Consider the following 19805-nt stretch of genomic DNA (forward strand, 5'->3'; position numbering starts at 1 on the left):
GCCTCCTCTGAGGCCAGAAAAGGAAACAGAGGTTAAGAAACTCCCGCGGAGCCACGTGGATGGGGAAGGGACAGAGTTGGGGTTGAACTGAGGCTTCCCGGCTCTTATACACGTCACACACGGATGGTTGTCTTCCGCTCGTCAGGTGCTCTGCTGGGGCCGTGCTCCTCAGCTCTGAGTGGGGACCTGCCAAGCGGGACGTGCCACCTTGTGTGGGCTCCTCTCCTCAAACGACAAATCACAAAAGCTCAGGGTTTTTGCAGCGTGACTGATTGGTTGTTTGATGTTATCCTCTTTCTATTTCCACTCCTCCCTCCCTTCCCCCAAATGTACCCAGGTTGGCTTAGGTCTGCCTTCTCAATTCTAGAATTGTGGCAAACTTTAAAAGGCTGGGAGAGTGGAATGTGGTGGGAGATTTGAGGAGGCTGCCTTTGCATGTCGGAGCTGGTCACTCACTCCAGAGGTTTCTAGTCTGGATGCTGGGACTTAGCGGTGCCTTAAGGAAATTAGAACACACAATTGTCTAAAGGGTCTGTAGGGAGGTGCATGGGTCTTGGAGGTGCTGGGCCAAGCACCTAACTATTTCAGAGAAGCTTCTACCTGTTCTGGGTGTTGGGGACTGGCTGCCTACAGGAGGTCTAATCACTTAGGTAGTCCTGGCCTGTCTTTACAGAAAAGGAAGCTGAAGCCTTGCCCGCACGGCTGGTGTGGTCCAGGGAGCTGTCGGGTCAGTGCTGCAGTCCTGTCCACCCTCGGTCAGCTCCGCCTAGGCTCTTGGGTTGGTTCACACAAGTGTGGGTCCAGTGGTTTGACTCTGCAGGGCACCTTTAGGAAGGGTTAAAACATCAGACCTCTAGAGGCAAATTAGGAGGTTGCTCTCTTATTTTCCCATGACAGAAAAATGTTTAACTTCGTGGCAACCTTGAGCCATGGCTTTCACTCCTCCAAACACACGTATTTGGTGTTTGACCTTGAACAGGTCTGTGGTTTCTTCTTTGTGCTTTGGGTTTTTCCTTTGGTGAAAGGGATATTAAATACCAGATATAGACAGTGGGGTGCTGACAAGAAAGGGAGAGTGTCATAAAGGGCCTCTCTATCTCTCAGACCCTTAAGAGTAAGGAATTGTCTTTTTATAGTGCTTCACAGCTTAAGAAGCATTTCACAGACATTGCTGAAATTGATTTGCAATAGTAGGGTAGGTAGGGCTTGGATTGTGATTTCCATTTTGTAAATGTACAAATGGATTGAGAGCAGTTGTGTGGCCTGTGAGATGAGCCCTGGTTCAGACCCCGTCCCTGTGGTGCGCACTGCGCTCCTGCCGCGCTGCCCTGCCTTCCCAGCGCGTGCATACTGTCGGGGCATCCTGGTGACCCCTCCTGCGTCTGGGTCTTTATTTCTGTTTGCTGAGGAGCTTACTGGGCACCGGCAGAGCCACTTGGTCTGAGACAGCAGAGGAAGTGACCCAGCCCGGAAGTTGGGCCACGTCACCAGATGGCACAGTTGGAGACCACTGTTCTGGCCCTTCTCCTGGGAGACCCGTGTTAGGAGGTCGACATAGGGTGGAGCTGACAGTGGGATTTCCTTTCCTGGTCATTACGGGATGGCAAGTATTTAAAAATATCTCGTGAACATTCTTTGGCTAGTGGCTGGGTGTGCGCCCAAGTTCATGGCCTTAAACCTCGGAGGGGCACCAAGTAGCCGAGTAGCTGGGGCTGCCTTCTGCAAGATGTTTATCACGGGTGTTGCCCTTTATTAGACCAACACACTGAAGTTATTCCCTACCTCGAACTTAATCTCAGGCCACTCAGGGCTCTTCAAGATAATTAAGTCTCGTAATTCTTGGTACCTAAGTAGTGATACAGTTTGGGAATATTTTTATCTTTTTTTTACACAGACAGCTATCCCCTGAATGACCTGTGTTTCATGCTTCTCCTTTGCCTGAATTTTTTCGCTCCATCTAAAATACTATTTTCTCTCTTCCCAACACTGTATCCCAAACTTCTCCAATTCTACTCAGTCCTCTAAATGTAAAGGCTGTTTCTGATTCACTTCTTTACCTTCTCCAGAGCACCCCAGCCCAGGTAGACCCTTGAAATCCTTTGGCTCCTTGCTGCTCAGGAGCTTGTTCCCAGGTCGCCACCTGGACCTGTGGCATCTGAATCTGCATTAAAAGGGCTCTCGGGTGATGGGTGTACACAGAGGAGCACCTGCTCTCGGGCCTCCTGTTGTGTTTGTTTATCACCTTGTGTTAGAAGTTAACAGTCTCAGTATTTTGTCCTCCCCTTTGCAAATTTATCTTTTCTTTTTGATCTCTTGGCAGTACCTGATGCAGTCTTGGCACTGAACAGGCACTAATCAATATCTGTGGGTTGACTGGCAGTCACCCTTCATTTAAAAAATTTGTCAGCATGTAGGGAATTGTATGAGAGATGTGACATGCATGCACATAAAAATATACTGCTAAAAGAGCAAGAAAATTAAGAGGAGACACAATAAATTTGAATGCACCGAGTGCGGCAACATTTGTGGAAGGGGCATAGGCATTGGAACCAGCCAACCCTCGGTAGATAAGTTCTCCCAGCTCCCTCACCTGCTGTGGGTATGCGGCCTTGATTATTCTCTCAAACCCTAATTTAATGGTCTGATCTCTAAAATGAGGGTGACAACATACTTACAATGTTGTTCTAAAGATAAAATGAAATAATGTAGGTAAAGCATACACCAGTGTTTGGCACATAATGCTCAGCAAGTGGTAGCCAGATGGTACAAAATGAAGGCATTCATGGACTCAACAATCGCTAGAAGCTTTAAAGCGCTTTAATTGGATTCTTGCTAGCCTTTGAGACATCCACTGTTTTATAAAATGGCTGAAATAGAGACAGCTTTCTAAGGGTCATGTTCCATCTGCCCCCCTTGTGGTCTCATGGTTTCCAGGATGTGCCCTCAGCTCTGGGGGACAAGTCCCTATCTTCTGTATTCAGTGTCCCCAAGAACACCAGTCTCAGGGAGGTGCCTGGCACCAAATGCTGCCTGGCTGAGGCGTGAGGCTGTGAGGGGAGCAGCTGCCTTGGAACACCGTGCCCCCCCTGCCCCCTCCGCCCCAGGGTTTATGCTGCTGCAAACAAATGCACAGAACTACTAAACGGTGGAAGCTGACCTAAAGAACTGTCCTGGGAGCGCTCAGAAATGCAGTTAGAAAGTCAGCAAGGTTGTCGCAACACAGTGGATGCGTCCTCCCCCAAGCTCTTGCCCTTCCTTTGGGCCGGGAGGCGAAGGGGGGACTTGCCAGGTTACGAAATGATTTCTTCTTCTAGGGCAGGCGGTGGGATGGGAGTGGGGTGGTACAGGCATCTGGAGGTCGGCTTTGGGAGCTGCTGTGATACGGTGCGTGTACTTAGTGTTGGAGCGGAGGCCCGGGTTGTGTTCTGCTGTCTGCTGGTGTGCCCCCTGCAAGGCGGGGTGTACATATGTGGGTGAATTCACAGATGTCAAGCTCTTTGAAGATGAAAATTGTTAAGTTTATCAGCTGGACTGTCACTTCCTTTACTCTTTTTTTTTTTTTAAAGTTTTATTTATTTATTTATTTTTGGCTGCATCGGGTCTTCATTGCTGCACGCGAGGTTTCTCTAGTTGCACCGAGCAGGGGCTACTCTCCATTGTGGTGCGCGGGCTTCATGGGCTTCTCACTGTGGTGGCTTCTGTTGTTGCGGGGCATGGGCTCTAGGCGCACGGGCTTCAGTAGTTGTGGCATGCGAGCTTCAGTAGTTGTGGCTCATGGGCTCTAGAGTTCAAGCTCAGTAGTTATGGCACACAGGCTTCGTTGCTCCATGGCATGTGGGATCTTCCCAGCCCAGGGTTCGAACCTGTGTCCCCTGCATTCAGGGCAGGCGGATTCTTAACCACTGCACCACCAGAGAAGCCCCCTTTACTCTTTTTTTTAAGTCATCTTGTTTGGGTTTTTTTTCCCCCATTTTTTAAATTGAAGTACAGTTAATTAACAATGTTGTGTTAGTTTCAAGTGTACAGCAAAGTGATTCAGTTATACACACACACATATTCTTTTTCAAATTCTTTTCCTCATTTTCTTTGCTCTTGGTTTAAAATAGAGTGTTTACCTTGTCTTATGCATTGGATCTATTCATATTTCACCTACTATGTTTGAACCTTGTTACAAGTCAAGTTAAAAATGTTTAACTCTTGAGGGGATTGAGACTTCTTCCTATACTTACGATTTTACAGTAAGTCAGTGGAAAACCGGAATTAGCAGAATTCACTCTTCAGTTCAGGTTGGCGATTCTGTAACAGCTACATGTATAAAATACTGTGAAGTCTCGTGAAAAGAGGACATATCTTGGAGTTCAGAGTGAGGCAGGTGTCCGAGTGTTTTCCTCTTTCCTCTATACTCCCTGCTTGGTGAAGGGAGAAGGCTGGCCGTGTCAGGGGAGTCGCGGTCATGCCGGTGGGCGGCCTCGGTCTCTGCGGGGTGAGTGGCTGTCTTGGCTGGTTCAGGCTTGCCAACAGTGCTGTGGGCTGCGAGGTTACCGTGCCTGACAGACGCAGGACAGATGTCCAGTCCAGCTGCGTGGCACAGAGCTGTGCTCCCATCCTAGATGGACGACAAACGACTTTTGTACAGTATTTCTCTTCTGAGTCCCGCTCCCACTTTCTTTGAGATTTAAAAAATGTCCTCCCTCCCACTTCTCCTCCAGGCTCCTCCGTTCACCTCTTTGCAGTCTGACGTGTGGAGGGCAGCATCAGGGCTCTCCAGCCCCCCACTTCCCACTTGGTATGAGTGTCCTGTGCTCTGGCAGAGCTGTTTGCCGGAGGGCAGAGGGAGGGGCCTTCCCTTGGGAAGAGGTCAGGAAGGACCAGAGACTAAAAATAGGCAGCTTCTAAGAACCAGCTTACTGCTCCCTCAGCTCAGATGTGGTCCTCCTGTGATAACCGGGCTCAAAGTAGAGTGTTGCTTTTGGAACAAAGAGAAAGTAAATCAACCCTCATTAAAAGCAAGAAAGAGACAGATCTCACCACAAAATACGGGTTTTTACTGTATGTTCCAGATAAGAGGGATGCTCCCAAATTGCCTGGTGGATTTAGATGTGTGTCCCCTGGTAATTCCGGGTGTGTGTGTGTGTCCACATGTGTGACACTAGGATGGTTCCGTGTGTCAGGTGCTGAGATGCTCTGGGACTCTGGGTAGGTGTTCTCACAGAGGCTCTTCCCAAGAGGTCTTTGCCACGCACGTGGAGAAGGATGTGTCCTATTTACAAGGCAACTCTCCTGACACTAAATGGAAGAAACTCCCCTGGGTCCTGTTTGTCCAGTAAATACACAGCCTGGACCCTTGTTCACACAGGAGGCGTACCAGCTGCAGAGCTGAGGGCCAAAAAGCCAGCGGTGCCAGCTCTTCTAATATGATAGACAAGCTGCCTTGTTCCCCTTTTTTCTGTTCTTTTAAAAAGTAGGGGTTCCCCCCACCAACCACAGAAAATGACGCCTTCCCTGGCCTTCGGGACTCTAGTGCAGATGTAGAAGGCGCTCCTGTGATTAGAGCCGGTGAGGGTCCCGGGGTGGCCAGAGGGCCTCCAAGGAAAAGACCTGGAGCCTGAGACGCCACTTGCCCTGGGTCCTTTACACCTGTTGTCACTTCTTCCTTCTCACGTTTAGTATCAACACCTTGTTTTTACCAGGGAGGATTTTCTGTCCTGACTTTCAGACTAGATTTTGAACAACTTCATAAGGGTATTGCAGTGTATCCCTCTGGACCTGTTTCTGCCTTTTCCCGTGACCTGAGAAAGTAGCTGTGTTCTCTCGAAAGCTGCCCCCGGCCCTGATCCTGCCCTGGCGTGGCTCGTGGCCAGACCTTCCACCGTCCTGAGCGACAGTGAAGTGCTCGTATGGTGCTTGGCCTTTATCACTCACTTCATCCCTTTATCTTGGTCAGCCAGCTAAGTGTAGCCTCTTCTCTCTCTCACCCCTGTCTTCTCCGGTCTCTGTGGTCTTTGATGAGGTGGGCCGGGCTGGAACGGCATTCTTGGTTGGCTGGGGGTGCACATGGTGGGATGGGGGCACGCTGGTGCTGCTGGCAGGCCTGTGTGGAGGGGCCGTTTCTCTCTCGGAGCCCCTCTGTCCCCTGAGCCTCGGGCTCCCCTTTACGCCTTGATGTCCGAGCCTCACAGAGTAGCTTGTCCGGTGGAAGGGAGCAGTTTCCCCTGCTAATCTTGCTGTTGTTTTGTTCAGGGAACCGTGGAGTGTAAATGAGGGAGGCCCCTCTTCCTGTAGCAGGTGACTGTCCCGCTCAGGGGCTCGCAGCAAGGTGTGCCTTGGGGGGGACCGGAGCCAGGGTGTCCTGAATATCGGTTTCGTCTCCCTCAGTGGCTGAGGGACAGGGAGCACAGGCCCCCGGATGGTTTTCAGACTTAGTCCCAGCTGAGCCAGGCAGGCAGCGTGGAGGCCTGCACCAGGGCGCCGCTCCGGAGAGGAGAGGGTGGAGATGGGGTCGCACCCTGGGAGGGAGAGCCGGGGAAGTCTGGCTTGAAGTTAACATCAGAGCGTGCATTGATTGTTTAAAAAAAAGTCCAACTGCTTGTGAGACATTTCCGTTTAATGGCTTCTGATAGTATGTTTGTTGTTTATATTAACGTTTAGGAGCTCAGAGGGTGCAGTGACACTGTCAGAAGTAAATCGTACGGTGATCTCAGTGACTGCTCCACCCCCAGCAGCGTGGCCGCCCCATCCTCCGATGGCTGTGTGAGGACCCAGCAGCCTGTGCCTCTCCCAGCAAGTGCGGTTGCACCCTATTTTCATTGAAAAATGCATCTTGCAGTGCTTCCCTCATGCCTTCTCACATGGCTGTACGTGAACTGGTGTAGTGCCCGCCTCTGGAAGCCTAGTCGCTTCGGCCTTTAATCTGAGTTGAGAGCTTGTCCTCCTTGCTGCCTGGCTGTGTCCAGCACTCTCGCCTGGTGGGTTCCCAGAAGAGCTGGCACAGACTGTGGCCTGGGCGAACCTTGCGTGGAATGTTGCCCTCGTGCCATCCGCAGAGCGGAGGCTGGGTCGGCCCCTCCCTGCCTCGACTTGATTGTTTGGGACTTACTGTAATAATCTGCTTGAACAGGCGGAGAGACCACATTAGCTTGGCTGGCAGTCGTAAACAATGTTTGCTCTGTGAGTTTGCTCCCTCACCCCCACTCTCGGAGCCCTGTGTCCTCTGCCACCCCTCTCTCCTTGCATATTCTAACCTTGGCTAAACGGCTTCATTCATAATAAGATGGGCAGCATTTTCTGGGATGAAAATGGACTGAAAATAAGCAATTCCCAAGAACCTCCAGCTGTGATGCACAAGTAAAAAGTGTGTAGTTTCTGGGTAGAGATTTTAACTAATGTCTGGATAACCAAAGTATTTTCTTTTTATTCCATACTCCCTTCACTACTTTGGAACCCTATTTGAAAACACACACGTGCATGTGCGCTCAGGTTAAAAAAAAAAAAACTTTCCTAAAACTGACTATTTTCTTGGCAGGGGGTGCCCTGCGAAGAGTCCATTCATTGCCTCACAGAACAAGGGCTTCTACTGTCAGTCTTTGCACAGGTGTAGGGTCCTGGATGGTCTGTTGCTAATACCTAGGGAATTTGGGGGTTTCTTTATTTTTTCCATAGACTAGTTTTTTCCCTCTTCTTCTCACTTTTCTTTTATAGTTTAACAGAAACAGGGTAAGAGAAAACCCTACCTCACACCTGCACTGCCTTTTGCAGTTTGACAATTGCAGTGGTTGGTTCCACAGACAAAACCTGCTCCACCTTCTCTGCGTTGATTGGTGGCTGATGATGTCATGGCATAAAGCTCAAACTGACTGTTTTCTCTGTGGGACAAGCCCCCAAAAAGCAGACAGCAGAGCTCTTGCTCTTTTGTTGCTTCTAGTCCATGCTATCACAGGGGATAGAGAAAGGTGGGAGCAGAGCTGTGGCTGCAGATAGCTTTGATTTATTTCTAAAGCTCAGTCGCAGGTACCTAGAACAGGAGGCCTTCTTATACCTGGAAAGAGCCTTTGTTTTTCATGAGAGCACATAGTACTTTTTGCACTGAAGGGATTTTGTTGTTTCTGCCTTAATCTTCTCTGTTAAGAGAAAGATAGAGGCATTTTCTTTTTGTTTGTTTGTTTTTTGTTTTTTGTTTTGGCTGTGTTGAATTGTTGCTGTGCGCGGGCTTTCTCTAAGTTGTGGTGCATGGGCTTCTCATTGCGGTGGCCCCTCCTGTTGCGGAGCACGGGCTCTAGGCGTGTTGGCTTCATCAGTTGCAGCATGTGGGCTCAGTAGTTGCGGCATGTGGGCTTCAGTAGTTGCGGCGCACAGGCTTCAGTAGTTGTGGCTCGTGGCCTCAGTAGTTGTGGCTCGCGGGCTCCAGAGCTCAGGCTCAGTAGTTGTGGCACACAGGCTTAGTTGCTCTGTGGCATGTGGGATCTTCCCAGACCAGGGCTCGAACCCGTGTCCCCTGCATTGGCGGGCGGATTCCCAAGCACTGTGCCACCAGGGAAGTCCCTAGAGGCATTTTCAAGGAAACTATTCTAGTGGCCCAAGAAAGGGTAGGAAGAGGAGTTAATTTCAGGAAAATAAATAATAATTGGAAAAATTTCACTTGGTTCCTCACAGAGCTTGGGAACTCTTGCTGTCAGCATGCTTTCATCGTAGAGGTAAACTTAGCTATAGGGTGACAACTCTAAGGTAGATTAAGGGAATGGTACAGCCTCAGAGTTTTGCCTCTGATTTAAAGAGCCCAAGGAGCAAAAGTTCCGTGTGAATTTACTCTTAGTGGGCCTGATGAGATTTACCTTCACCTTGGACCTTCCTGGGCCTGCTGTGGTGCAGTTGGGCCATTAGGGTTCCAGCAGAGCGGGCCTGGCCCGGCAGGGCTGCCTTGGTTGTCGCTGGGCTGGGCTCACCTCGTACTGCCTGGAGAATTGCTGGAACTATGGGACACTTGCCATCTCCAGCTGCTCCGAGCGTCTGGGGGCCTCGTGGAGAGGTCAGGCTCCTTTAGGGGTCTCTGCAGCTGCCGGCACCAGTGTCCATCCCGTCAGGGGTCCATTGCTGTCTCTGAGTGTCTGAAAGCCTGTCTCAGGTTCTCATATGATCATGGCCAAAGGACCCAAAAAGTTACTTCAGGACACATTTTTTTCAACCCACCTTTCTTTTCTCAGACTCATGGTCAGACATGAATTAGCACTGACCTTAATGACCATTTCCAAAAAGCTTGCCCGGAAAGGGCTCACCACTCTGGTAAGAGGGACAGGACTGGACAGGCGTCCCTGCCTACCCACAGAGTGGCCCTTGGTGGGGCCAGGCTATATTTACCCTCTGCGGGTCCCCAGGGCTTTGACTTGTCAGGTGAAAGGAAAGTCCAGCTGGCCTGGCGGCCACATCACTCATTAATCTGCCTTCACCCATGTGGACTGTGCTCCCTGCAAACGTACAATCACTGGGCCGTCTTCAGACAGCTGTGGTGTAACTTCACCTAGGAGGGACAGAACATCACAGCTGGTTTACATCTTCTAAACAAAACACCCTCAGAGGCTAAGCAAGCCCGGTGGAGCACGACTCACTTCTTTTGTCGGGCAGCTCTTCTCCTTCCGTTACCGTGTTTTGAGGTTTCGTAGGGCTTTGCCGATGAGGTGGTGACGTGTATATAGGGGAGAAAGCCCGTCTGAAGTGGGCGAACCTCTGATTTTTCAGCCACATGTGTGCCGTGTTCCCAGGTTGGCCTTCTGTCTCCCTTCTCTGCCTTGTTAGCGCGTGAGGATCACTGTGGGGGGACCTCCCGCTGCTGCAGAGATTCTGATTTGATGACTCTGGGGTAGGGCCTGAATATTACATTGGTAATATTTTTTTCAGGTTCCTTGGTGATTCTCATGAACAGATAGCTAATATCAGAGTATAGGAAAATGTCCCTGTCTTAGTTCACACACCCCAAAAGTGGCACACTTGAAGCACATGGTAGTTCTTTCCCATCATGAATGTTTATGTCCCATAAATAGGGAATTGCCTAAATTTTATGAACAATGACAGCTGTCACCCTGGTGCGGCATTTGAAGCTCTGCTCGTCTCTGCTTTCTCTCTAACTTCCATCTTTGCAGGGGAGCCCTTGAGCGCTGGGAAGAGCGCAGTTGTAGGGTCTTCTGGGGGCCTGTCCAAGCCCCAGGCGCTTTCCTCCAGAAAAACAGAATGCGGATGTGCTTGAGGCGCTCGAGACCTCGGCCTGCTGCTGCCGTCACCGCTGGTGGGAAAGCTTCGTCTCCACCTGTGAGGACGCCTGCTTTTCCGCTTGGTGACAGTGGCATTAGTGTTCCCGTTCACGTCTCTAACGGTGAACCCCTGGGTCTCCTCGGGCAGTGGCAGGCCAGAGAAGGATGCTGTGGGACAGCTCTGAGCCTCGTTTTCCCCACAGTCTCCAAGAGGAAGGCTCGTCACTGGTCTCCGAGAACAGGAGCCGCCATGGGTGTGGTCGTGCTGTGCCAGCCCCTGCTGTGCCAGAGGCGGATGGGGGGAGATGCGCCACCGCCCGCCCCCCGGTCCTCTGTCCTGGGGCCTCTGCGCACAGCTGGGCATCTTGGGCGTTTTCAGTGGGCAGGTGGGGGAGCAGATTGACTGTTGTTCTGCCAGGATCTGACATCGTGAGAGTTTGCTTGTTTGGGCTTGTTTTATGTTATTTACCCTGATAGGTAGCTCTCTGTGCACATTTGACACTGCCTGTCAGAGGCAGGGTTTACAGCTTTTCCTTTGAGAAATTAGTCCATAGATCTAGAAAATGTTCTTCAGCTGCTTGAGTATTCTCTGCCTAATTTCTCCCCCTTCTCAGCCTAGTTGCCCTTTTTTATCCCTGCCGAGTCTGCCCTTGCTTCTGTATTTACACAGCCTTGGGTTTATGCTACCTTTACCTCTTTCCTCGTGATGAAATTTTTTAAAAATTCTTTTTCTCCTAAGAATGTTGTGTTCTTTCGTATATGTATATATATATATTTTTACATTTATTTTTGGCTGCGTTGGGTCTTTGTTGCTGCATGCTGGCTTTTCTCTAGTTGCAGCGAACAGGGGCTACTCTTCATTGCAGTAGGCGGGCTTCTCATTGCGGTGGCTTCTCTTGTTGTGGAGCACAGGCTCTAGGCGCACAGGCTTCAGTAGTTGTGACTCACAGGCTCTAGAATGCAGGCCCAGTAGTTGTGGCGCACGGGGTTAGTTGCTCCACGGCATGTGGGATCTTCCTGGACCAGGGCTTGAACCCGTGTCCCCAGCATTGGCAGGCAGATTCTTAACCGCTGCACCGCCAGGGAAGCCCTTTTTCATATATTCTATCACTGGACTTGATTATCTCATGGGACTAGTCCTTCCGTGTTCCCTCTGATCTTTGAGTTTGGCTTTTCTTCAGTTGTGTTTTATGGATTTAATGGCCTTCATCAGGATCAGTTCTCTTCTTTATAGGTTGACTCACAAATGCTTGTCAACTATAAGAAGTCTTGTTTTTTTGAAGTTGTGTTCAACTGGCCCAGAAAGGTTATTAACATGGCAGCTGATTGATACTTTGAAAAAAGTCAGACCTTGGTCCTCAGAAGTGCTGTTTTGTATAAGAGGATGGAGTGGTAGTGTCTGGAGGAGACAGTGGGGGTCAGTGGACACCAATCACATCAGCTCCTAATACACAGCCCCTGCTTGGGAACACCGAAGAGGATGTGCCTTAGGGGAGGGTTATCTGAAGCAAGGATAGAGACGAAGCTCTGGAGATGAGGTTGAGTGTGTAGGGGAGTTGGCTGCGTACGTAGCCATAGTTAGAGAAGGCACAGTGGTTGGATTTGAGGATTGACGGGAGGAGAGAAGGAACAGGAAGTTCAGAGCATTATGGGGATAATAGTGTGATGACACAAGAAGCTCAGGGGTCTTACACATTTGGTGTTGACTATTGAAAATAACAATAAGGGGTTTGGTAAATTTGGGGTCAGGTCTCTTTGAGAAGAGTGGGCACTAGTCCTAGTGGTAATCTTGATTACTTATTACTCAGTACAATTGCTAAATCTTTTTCACTTCTATTCAAACCCAACCATAGCAAGCTGAATGATATTCAATATTAACAATCCCTTATTGATTAGATACATATAGGACTTGAGATTTTTTTATATTACAAAAAATAAGGTAATTAATTTTAGATTATCTTTGGTTAATCATTAATTATGACATTTTATTCTCATTAAATAAATTATGCAGATCAGCTTAACTAGAACAAGTCAGTCACCACAGTCCCAACATTATTGTTTTTATGTTTTTTATAACCTGTGATGAAATTATTATTACTCATTTCCTTTGTCTTGAAAATATAGTACATGTGTATACCTTTACTTAAAAGATAAAAGTGAAAATCTTTAAAGGATTTAGCAAATAAATTATTCACAGTTTGATTATTTCATTTTGCTAATAAAGGAAGAAAAAGTGCTCTGTGTTTGAAAAACAAAACTAAACCAAACCCAGACTGTGGCACTTTCTTGACCAGGCTTTTGTCCTTGGCCTCAGAGTTGGAAAGTCCAGGGACCTTCTCCAGTGATCTGGAGGTGTGTTCCTCCCCAGAAGTAGTACAGGACTGCTGGTTGTGATGACATGACTTGTAGGGCTACTTGGAGGAGTGTGAGTCCTTCAGTAAATACAGCACATACTCCTGTGTCTGCCTAACGGGGCTCAGATCTTTAGTGTGTGCAGCGGGGTCGATGGTTCCAGATGTCTCTCGAATGGGTGTCTAATGTTTCTGTGTTGTCTTGAGGGAGGTGCCTGTCAATAGGCAGTAGTGGATGGGACCGTTTGCTTTAGAGGAGGGCAGTTGTTCTAATTTAATATAAAAATAGGAGCCTAGTTCCCTGAGTCACTCTCTAGCCAGGAAGGCCTTTCATTTCTAAGTGTGGAAAGAAGTGTTTGTCTGATTCCTTTGGAAATGATTGTCTGGTGCCACCTTTCAGAGTTGCAGAGACAGGCGGCCGGGTTTGTTTAGTTTTTGCTTGTTCTTCACAAGGTACACAGAGTTGAGTCAGAGCCCTTCCCCGGCTGACTTCACTGTGGTCCAGACAGTTCTCAGGGGCCTCGGATGGCAGGGATGCACGGCCATCCTTCTCTCCTGTGGCACCTCTGTGTGCACCCCTTCTTATACGTGGGTTCTGCTCCTCGCCAGGTGTATGGTTTGCTGGGTGGGGTCACAGGCTGGATTTCAGCCCCTGCACCCCTTCCCCTTAACCGGGAGCTAGCACTACTCCACATGGTGGCCAGGGGCAGAGCGTAGTAGTCATTCAGAGTCATGGGCTCCAGTGCCTGTGTAGATGTGTCTTTATGCTATGTTACTTGTTACCCAAATGGGTCTTGCTGCAAGTGCTGAATGTCCTTGAGTTTTCTTCTAGAGCCAGGGGCACCGGTGGGGAGAGCAGTACACTTACCTTACAAGTGAGAAGTGGTCTCACCCTCTGCCCAACTGCCATTTAGTCCTTTCAGACTCCGGTTATCAAAGCATCGTCTTAGACTGAGGAACTCAAACCTTTTGACACCCAAATCTTTTGCTCAAAATTGTATTTGGCCCCAGAGTTCAGCACAGTTATCCACCAAGTTTAATGTTGGCAAGGGCGGCATTGTAAAGGGGCCCCACTCCGCCCCCAGGTCTGTTCCTCAGAAGTGTGTGGAGCTGCTAGTGTTCACAGCTGAGCCCCACTGATCTTGGTGGTGTAACAAGATACGGAGCGTCCAAGGCCCAGAATAACGTCCTTTCCCATTGGGTGCTCTGGTCTTCCTAGAATTTGTGTTCCTTTTTTTTTTTTTTTTTTTTTTTTTTAAAGGCTGTGCCGTGAGGCATGTGGGATCTTACTTCCCTGACCAGGGATCGAACCTGCGTCCCATGCATTGGAAGTGCAGACTATTAACCACTGGACCACCAGGGAAGTCCTTGTGTTCTGTTTTTGACACACTAGGGACCTTTGGGAAGAGGTGGGGACAATTTGGGCTTTAGAGTGAGGCATTCCTATGTTTAAATGTTGTCATTTTCAGCTTACTAGCTGGGCAAGTTAATTACCCTCTGATCTCAGTTTTCTCATCTACACAATGAAAATCATAAGAGTTCTTTATAGGATTGTGTGAGGACCAAATGAAAAGATTGTGAAGTGCCAGCACAGTGGCTCGGCACATAGGAGAGTTCAATAAATGGTTATAGGTATTATAATCAATAAGAGATGGCCAAAAAGTCTCTTAAACCTCCTCCTTCCAAAGCAGGGAGTAATGGTAAAGTCTTACATTTAGCTTGAAATCTAGTGGCTATAGTCATTTACAAGAGGGAGAAGAGAATAGTGGCTTTTTTAAAATGGTTCGTTTTGTTCCTTCATATCTTGACCGCTTTAATGCTGGGAATAAGATATGGCATGGTCCTTGTCCCTGGGAACTCACAGATCTGGAGACGGTCATATAAACTGGTTTCTGGAGTATAATTGAACCTTACAGGCACTGTGATAGACGTCCCTGTGGGACATGGTACAGTAAGCAGTCTACCTCTGATAGCAGTCATCCTTTTTTTCCTTTCCTGCTTTGGACTGGCCTTGTCTTTTTACAGTAAGTATGGGACTGAAGTAGATGTGCGAAAGCTAGACTTTGGCATTTTCCAGCTTAAAAAAATATCCTTAGAGGATTGATGGGTCCTTGGAAGGACCTGTAGTAGAAGAGTTCCTCACTTAAAAGAAATGATGAAAGGAAGCAAAGGGAGGTAATGGAGAGAATATAACCAGTTAACCATGGTGCCATTGGCAGCTCGTTGTGTGACTCAGGACAGGTGGTGACACGAGCGCCCGCCTTCCATGCTCATAGGCTTGTGTGAGAAGGAAGTAGGTAACCTGGCTGGAAATACCTTGTGAAGCATGCAGTGCTGCTGCAGTGTGGGGAGAGTCGGGGATGGGCTTCGTCCGCGCTGGAGGGAGGCCCAAGCCCCCTCGTGTCCTTCAGACCTGCTGTAAGTTACCTGCTCATAGAAGCTTCCATGACCAACTTATCTTGGGTCCCCTCCTATTAGTCTAGGTCACCGTAACCTGTGCATTTCCTTCCTGGCACTCATATTTTGTAATTACAGTTGACCCTTGAACAACGCGGGGGTTGATCTGTGTATAATTTACAGTCGGCTCTCCGATCCTTGGTTCCTGTGTATCTGCGGGTTCTTACAGTTTTTTGGCCATGTCACGCGGCATGTGGGATCTTAGTTCCCCGACCAGGGATCCAACCCGCACCCTCTACAGTGGAAGTGCAGTGTCTTAACACTGGACCTCCAGGGAAGCCCCAGTATCTGCAGGTTCGACCAGCCACAGACCGTGTAGCTCTGTAGTATTTACTATTCACAAACATTGTGTGTAAGTGGACCCACGCAGTTCAGACCTGCACTGTGCAAGGGTCAGCTGTATATGCTTGTTTGCTTACTTGTTTATTGTCTGTATCCTCCAGCAGACAAGGGCAAGCACCGTATTTTTATTCACCAATGTAAATTCAGTGCCAACCGTAGGACCTGACATATACCATATATTCAATAAACGATTTGCTGAATGGAGTAAAAGTCGGCAAAACACATTGGTCTTTGGAAAACAGTGACTTTGGGGATGCCCATGTATGATCCTCGTGTGGGTACTGGGGTGCAGAGGAGCGTCTGTACCCAAGACCGCTGTAGCAGCAGCACCAGAGTGTGGGTTCTGGATTCACAGCGGGGACTTCTGCCTCGTCTCTGCACCCGCCCCGCGGGTGCCTTTCCGCCCATTTGAGACTCCTAACTCACTTGCATTCAGGTGCACATTGACTGTGGTGAGTCTATCCCTTCAAAAGGGAAAACCCCCTCTGGACGATGGAACTTGGTTCCAGGGAGTTGGCAGCTTGCCAGACAGGGAGCATGTGTCCTGTTGGTGTCTAGAGACACACATCCAGGCTCTGGCCACACCCACCGGGCTCCCAGCTGTCTGCTGGGCCTTAGCCAAGCAGTGCTTCTTCCGGTCCTTCCTTGGTGTGAGGGGTGTAGTGTAGATTCCATTGGTGTGCACTGCTGGGTGGCCCTCAGATTACTGTTCTCTCAGGGCATGGAAAAAATACCCTTTTTTTGTTTGTGTTTTGACTTTTTTTTTCTTTATTTAATGATGGTATAATGTATGTTCTTAAAGTGCACAAATCCTAAGTATGCAACATATACACACACACAGATGTATATATGTATAAACCTCTGTATGTATCCAGCAGGGTGTTCAGCTGGGAGTCGAGCCATATGAAATTTGGGGGCTAAGGGATTTATTACAGACCTTACCCACTGTGGGAGGTGTTGGGACAGTGAAAGTCCAGATGGGGGGTTGGAGGTCACAGGGGAGTCACTCCCCAGTCTGCCTGAGGCATTGGTGTGGGTGGACAGGGCAGAGCTCCTGGAGAGCTGCTGTCCAGGGGGGTCCATCGGGTGTCTGTTGGTCTGGGTAAGGGGCGAGAAGGGAGAGCTGGGTGGAGCGTGGGGGAGAGCGAGGACGGGCTGGAACCCCGCGCACTTCTCTGTCTCTGTCCATCGCCACGTCTGACTGCCGAGACCTTCGTGGAGGAGTGGCTGCTGCGTCCAGTCTGTCTTCCAAACCTCACGCGAGTTCCGTTTTTGGCCAGTTCTAACTCAGAACTCTGGGGCTTCTGGGAAACGTAGTTCCCAGCTGAACCAAGCCAAGCCGGCACTGTCTGCCACACTGTGTGACCACCGTCCAGAACAGGATCCCAAAGGCGCCCGCCCTCTTGCCCCTTCTGAGACAGTAACAACACCCCCCCACCCCCAACCATTATTCTGGACGGACTTCTACTCCATAGATTTGTTTTTGTTTGTTTGTTTTTGTTTTTTTTGGCCGCAGCTTGTGGAATTTAGTTCCCTGACCAGGGATTGAACCCGGGCCCTCGGCTCGGGAGAGTGCGGAGTGAGAGTGCGGAGTCCTAACCACTGGACCTCCAGGGAATTCCTTATTCCATAGATTTGAATTGTGTTTGTCCTTGGTCTTTACAGAGATGGAGCCCGGCACTGTGTTCTCTTTTGTGTCAATATGCCTTCTTTTGCTCACCATTGATCTATGCATTTCATCCACGTTGCTGCGTGTTGCAGTAGTTCACTCCTTTTCACTGCTGCATAGTATTCCATGGCTGCTGCTTATTTCTCATTTTGTATTTGGGTTGTTTGCATCTTGGAGTATTATGAACTATAATGCTCTATATAATACGTGTGTGTGTGTGTGTGTGTGTGTGTGTGTGTGTGTGTATAAAATGCTATAAACATTCTTGTACTTGTCTTTTGGTCGACATAGACATTGATTTCTTTCGGAAGTATCCTCAAGAGTAGCATTTCTGAGTTTCATGGTAGAGTTTGTTCAATTTTAGGAACTACTACTGAACAGTTTTCCAAAGTGGTTGTATAGCTTACACTCTGGTTGTTCAGCTTACGTTCTGAGTGTCTGGTTGTTCGTCATTCTAATGGGCAGGCGGTAGTTTCACATTGCAGTTCTGATTGACATTTCATTGATGACTAATAATATTGGGCACCTGTTCAGGTGCTTTCTGGCAATTTGGATGTCTTTTTTTTGTGAAATACCTGGTCAGATCTTTTGCTTAATTTTCGTCGGGTGTCTCTTTCTCACTGTTTACTATGAAAGAGTACATATTCTGGATTTGAGACTTTTTCGGTTACAGGTAGCCCTTTGGCTTTAAGGAGGTGTGTTCCTTCTGAAACTGGGAACGGATGGGGTTCAGGCATGTTTGAGGAGGGAAGCCTTTGGACAAAACGTGGTTATTTATTGCTCCTTTCTTGGGAATTAATGCGTTGTAGGTTTGGAAGTTAGCAACTCAACTTACTTACGGTTTTAAAAATAAAATATTGGACTCACAAGTATTTCTGCTGCTTTTTAAAAATACAGTTTATCTTGAACACTAGAAGTATATACTCATAAACCAAAAATTCATTCTGTAGAGATCTGAACGTTTGTCGTGGCTCTGACACTCTGCTAAATGCTGAGGATAGAGACCTGAGAGAAACTTGCTTCCTCCAGGAGCACAGAGTCTAGTGGGAACAGAGGAAGAATCTGTGCCCAGAGAAGGGAGGAGTGAAGTTGTTGAGAGAAGGGCTCAGCGGGAACGTGGAACCGAAGCCCTGATGGGTGGTGAGTAGGTTCACAGCCATCATCGGCCTCGGTGCAGAGAAGATCGGAGGAGGTTGAATGTGTGTGCAGGGTGGGGAAACGTGTCGTTGGCAGTGAAACAGGACGCACGGGGAAGAGTGAGGTGTGTCAGGGGCAGCGAGTGAGGGGGATGGAGGGGAAGCGGGTGCTCTGGCCGCCAAGGAATTTAGTCCATCAGCGAAGCATGTCTCAAAATGTGTAAACAGAGGTGTGGCATGATGAGATTTGATTAGAAAGATCACTTTGGAAGAAATACAGCATACGAATTAGAATTTCAAACTTGAGACGGGGTCTACAAACTCATACACCCATGTCCATAGCAGCGTTACTGACAATAACCAAAAGGTGGGCGTGAGCCAGGTGTCCGTTGGCGGATGAACACGCACATACAACGGAACATTCTCAGCCGTGAGAAGGGATGAAGTTCTGCTGCCTGTGACAACACCAGTAAACGCTGTGCCAAGCCAGACAAGCAGACTCGAAAGGACACATATCACCCGCTTCCACTTACACGAGGCGCCTAGAAGAGGCACATTCACAGAGACAGAAAGTAGGATAGCGATTACCAGCGGGTACAGGGAAGGGGGACATGAGTGGTCATTATTTAACGGGTACCAAGTTTCTGTTGGGGTCATGAAAAGTTCTGGCGATTATTATACTACATTGTGAATGTACTGAATTGCACGCTTAAAAATGGTTAAGATGGTAAATTTTGTATATATATTACCACAAAAAGTAAAAAAACCCCACCTTGAGACAGGATCTGCATTTAGGAGATCTAGGTAGAGTCCAGGTAGAGATAATAAAGTTCAAGGCAACGAGGTTGGGAAGGAGGGGATGTGTGGAGAGAAATTTAGGAAGAACAGATGGCAGTTCATCCGGTCCCGTTCTGCATTCTCTACAGTACCACACATAGCACAGCCCCTGACATTCTGGGGGCGACGAGAAGAACATGCGGAGTAGGGCAGACGTGAAGGCCGGTGCCTGGAGCTCTGGCTCGGGTGGATGGCAATTTTACAGGGGTTGCAAGTCAGGGGGATGGACCAGTTTGGAAGAGCAGATGAAGAGTTTTTCCTGAAACCACACGGCATATTCTGCTGGAGATGCCCAGGAGAGAGTTACAGAGAAGGTGCAGAAGGAAACAGAAAGGAGGAGGTCTAGGGACGGAGGGCTGGGGGCCCTCAGTGGTGTTCAGTGCAGCAGAAGTCGGAGGAGCGTCCGGAAGAAACCGGCGAGGAGAGTTGCACTGTGCAGCCCTTCACCCTTTGTCAGATTGGCTTTCTCGTTGCTCTTTGTAGAATCGCCCTCCTCTCTTGGTGTCCCCTCTCCACGCCAGGCTGTCGGTAGGAGGGCCCAGACATCCTGAAGGTGCTAAAGGCGCGGTCGCCAGATGGGCTCAGGGAAGGGTGTGCGCTTCTGTGTGGTTCCGTTGTGTGTTGGGAAGTTGTAGACCTTCAATCTGCTAACGTTTTCTAACTTTCTGATTCCACTATCCCTTCATGCTGCTTTTGCTTACATTCTGCATATGAAGAAAAATTGACAGCTTTGGCCAACATCAATCTTGGGATGTTATAGGATGTAAAAACCCTA

The 19805-nt window shown here is 48.8% G+C and overlaps 1 protein-coding gene across 1 annotated transcript in view; it reads left to right on the forward strand.

The window, feature by feature from the left end:
* Nucleotides 1–19805, forward strand: part of MICAL3 (microtubule associated monooxygenase, calponin and LIM domain containing 3) — a 155130-nt gene that overhangs the window by 15731 nt on the left and 119594 nt on the right. The window contains exon 4 of the mRNA XM_036865641.1: nucleotides 6649–6784. The gene's annotated coding sequence lies outside the window, so the exon portion shown is untranslated. The remainder of the gene's footprint in view (nucleotides 1–6648; nucleotides 6785–19805) is intronic.

The sequence above is a fragment of the Balaenoptera musculus genome, chromosome 10 (genome assembly GCF_009873245.2).
Source record: "Balaenoptera musculus isolate JJ_BM4_2016_0621 chromosome 10, mBalMus1.pri.v3, whole genome shotgun sequence".
NCBI classification, from domain to species: Eukaryota; Metazoa; Chordata; class Mammalia; order Artiodactyla; family Balaenopteridae; genus Balaenoptera; species Balaenoptera musculus.